This window comes from Scyliorhinus torazame, chromosome 16, assembly GCF_047496885.1.
Source record: "Scyliorhinus torazame isolate Kashiwa2021f chromosome 16, sScyTor2.1, whole genome shotgun sequence".
Classification (NCBI taxonomy): Eukaryota; Metazoa; Chordata; class Chondrichthyes; order Carcharhiniformes; family Scyliorhinidae; genus Scyliorhinus; species Scyliorhinus torazame.
This window is the reverse complement of record NC_092722.1, coordinates 56,830,571-56,834,042: the sequence shown is the minus strand read 5'-3', so window position 1 is coordinate 56,834,042 and position 3,472 is coordinate 56,830,571. Positions and strand designations below refer to the sequence as shown.

The 3,472-nt window shown below is 44.4% G+C and overlaps 1 pseudogene; it reads right to left on the bottom strand.

The window, feature by feature from the left end:
* Window positions 1–1,284: 1,284 nt before the first annotated feature.
* On the bottom strand, window positions 1,285–1,998 carry LOC140392825 (arpin pseudogene; annotated as a pseudogene).
* Between the last annotated feature and the right edge of the window lie 1,474 nt (window positions 1,999–3,472).

Genomic DNA, 3,472 nt, shown 5'->3' with positions numbered 1-3,472 from the left:
GGTACGGGAATTGAACCGTGCTGCTGGCCTGCCTTGGTCTGCTTTAAAAGTCAGCGATTTAGCCCAGTGTGCTAAACCAGCCCCTTTATTCCATATATATATATGTATACTATATATATATATATATACAGACACACAGAAGACCAGCAAATGTTCATACAACTGGTTTTGATTATCAATCATTGTTAATTGTTGTGGTCGACATCTCTTTTCATACAGCTAATGAAAGGATAAAAGAATACCCAAGAGAGTAGGGGATCTCAGGATAAAGCCTTGAGCACATGGCACCACGGTGCATGTCCACCTCCACAGGGCAAAGACAGAGCTACACAATATACAAGATCTCATATGGGGTAAAATACAACCAATCGGAACCTAACTCAGCCTCCCAAGACCTCAGAGCAATAAAAAGATACCCCAGAAAATGGGGAATAAAAGGATACTGCAATCGGCACAAGATTTGGCCTGGCAGTATACACTCTTGTATACAGGAGCCAGTAAGCCAAGGATTATTGCACCATGTCAAGACAAGCAATCCAACAGACCGCACTCCTGGGCAGCACGGTGGTTAGATCCCGGCCCGGGTCACTGTCCATGTGGAATTTGCACATTCTTATGTGTGCGTGGGTCTCACCCTCACAACCCAAAAGATGTGCAGGATAGATGAATTGGCCACGATAAATTTAAAAAAAAGAATTGGGTACTCTTAACTTTAATTTTAAAAAGCAGACCTCACTCCTCTCCAGCCAGATCAGAGGCATCATCACCAGAAAACTTAAACCATTTTCCACCAAGCAAACCCCACCATCGAGGAGAAGAATCATCAAGACATCCATCAACGAGGTATCTACAGAAGGGATACAATTCTTCTAACAAGATAAGGGATGAATGAAATGTAACAAATCAAGAACGAATAATACAAATCAGAGCCTGTGTCAGTACTTCACCTACCCAGATAAAGAGAGGAAACCCCAGAGAGGGGAATACCAGGATTAGCCACTAGACATCAGACATGGTCCAGCAATGTATACTTCAGCAAAAAGGATACCAAGAACAGAACAGCATAACATCATAAGAAACAGGATACTGTGCCCCCCCCCCCCCACCCAAGGAGGATCCCTCATCTCAAGAGGGAGGACAGTCTGGAAGTCTCTATATAAGACTTCGTGGAGGAGGGTGTCCTACTACTCCATGCAGCCTAATCTCCAACCGAAGAAAGACTTTTTTTTTGAGGTTATGTATTGGTTTTATTCTGGGTGAAGTTTTGTTCTGAATTTTAAGCATAGCGATCACAAGAGGTTGAGTGAAAAGCACCCTCAGACCGCTGATCGTCTTCAATAATCTCCAAAACTGCCGCCTTTTCTTCATTTCACTAAATTTCCCAATCTATATCCTCCCATTCATCATCATCAGCTCCTTCTCCTGGGGTGCTAGCTTTGCCATCTTGCTCCTTTTTAGACTTTGCAGTAAATATGTTGTCAGTCCAAGAAGCTCCCATCTTCTCACCTCCTGCAAAGTTGCATTTAGTCACAATTCCTGCATCCATTTTGGCAAGTGAAAAAATAAAAGGACTGTCCCCTCTCGTTTTCAGACGGAGTCCATCTCCAATCTCCAACTCAATATTTTCCATCTCTCTCCGGGATCCACAATGCCAAGCTCTGATCAGGTGTGTGCTTCTCAGAGATTCTCAACAGCTCGGGTTTATTAATCAAACTCTTCAGCTCATCCACTGAAATCTTATCTGTTTGTCCCTTTGCTTCCACTTTGAAGGAAGACATCAAGTAGCCAGTGTTGACCTTTTTGGTTTCACTAAAATTCGGTTCTATCTCCACCCCAACTGAATCAAATTTCCTTTTGTGAATTTTTGTTGGCTGAATGTAAAGAATAAAGTAACGTTCCGAGCTCAGCGTTCCCTCCAGCATCGTCCCCGGGCCCCCCTGCAGCGCCTCCGGCTCCCAGCGGCCGGGCAGCGGCTCCGGGAGGAGCGGCCGCCGCCTCAGAGGCAGATCATCATACAGTCCCCGAAGAAAGACTTTAACAACTCTGAACTGAAGGACTCCGACTAGAAGTAATCAAGTAACCGCAACCCAGCCAAATAAATATAAAAGACCAACCCAAGAAAAGTTAGATATCCAAATATTAACTGACCACGCCAGGTGTGCACCGCTGTACTCCAACAACACCAAAGGCGCCAACGGCAGAAGAAAGTAGTTTCCAGGATACATGATCTGTCCGTACATAGGAGACAAGCAAAGATTCCCAAATAACAAAAGTACAAAAGAAAAACACGATACCAACAGTTCTAACAGAATTTCCTCACTCACTTATAAGACCATACCAACCTCTATACCAACCACCTATCCACCACCCTGCTGAGGGGCAATTCATCGTATCTATAAATAAAGTGACAGGTACCAAAAAATGAACTCCCTCAGTGTAAAAGCAAGGATTACAACACATTAAAAAAACAGGTAGATACTGCACCGCCCTCATATACAACCAACTCAGCATGATTTTCACAGTATAACAGGCGACAAAAGCCTCTGTGCTCATACATCGTACATCCCTGTCAGGCCAAAAGGCAAGAACACAAAATCAGAACTGTAATCACAAGGGAACAAAGTTCAGGATTACTGATGAACTGCAGAATATAACCATCAATGGAGCTTGGAAAGGCCAAAGCCATGACGGTATCATAGAACATAGAACGATACAGTGCAGTACAGGCCCTTCGGCCCACGATGTTGCACCGACATGGGAAGTCAAAAAACAAAAGCCATCTAACCTACACTATGCCATTATCATCCATATGCTTATCCAATAAACTTTTAAATGCCCTCAATGTTGGCGAGTTCACTACTGTTACAGGTAGGGCATTCCACGGCCTCACCACTCTTTGCGTAAAGAACCTACCTCTGACCTCTGTCCTATATCTATTACCCCTCAGTTTAAGGCTATGTCCCCTCGTGCTAGCCATTTCCATCCGCGGGAGAAGGCTCTCACTGTCCACCCTATCTAACCCCCTGATCATTTTGTATGCTTCTATTAAGTCTCCTCTTAACCTTCTTCTCTCTAACAAAAACAACCTCAAGTCCATCAGCCTTTCCTCATAAGATTTTCCCTCCATACCAGGCAACATCCTGGTAAATCTCCTCTGCACCCGCTCCAAAGCTTCCACACGTCCTTCCTATAATGCGGTGACCAGAACTGTACGCAATACTCCAAATGCGGCCGTACCAGAGTTTTGTACAGCTGCAACATGACCTCATGACTCCGGAACTCAATCCCTCTACCAATAAAGGCCAACACTCCATAGGCCTTCTTCACAACCCTATCAACCTGGGTGGCAGCTTTCAGGGATCTATGTACACAGACACCTAGATCCCTCTGCTCATCCATACTTCCAAGAACTTTACCATTAGCCAAATATTCCGCATTCCTATTATTCCTTCCAAAGTGAATCACCTCACAC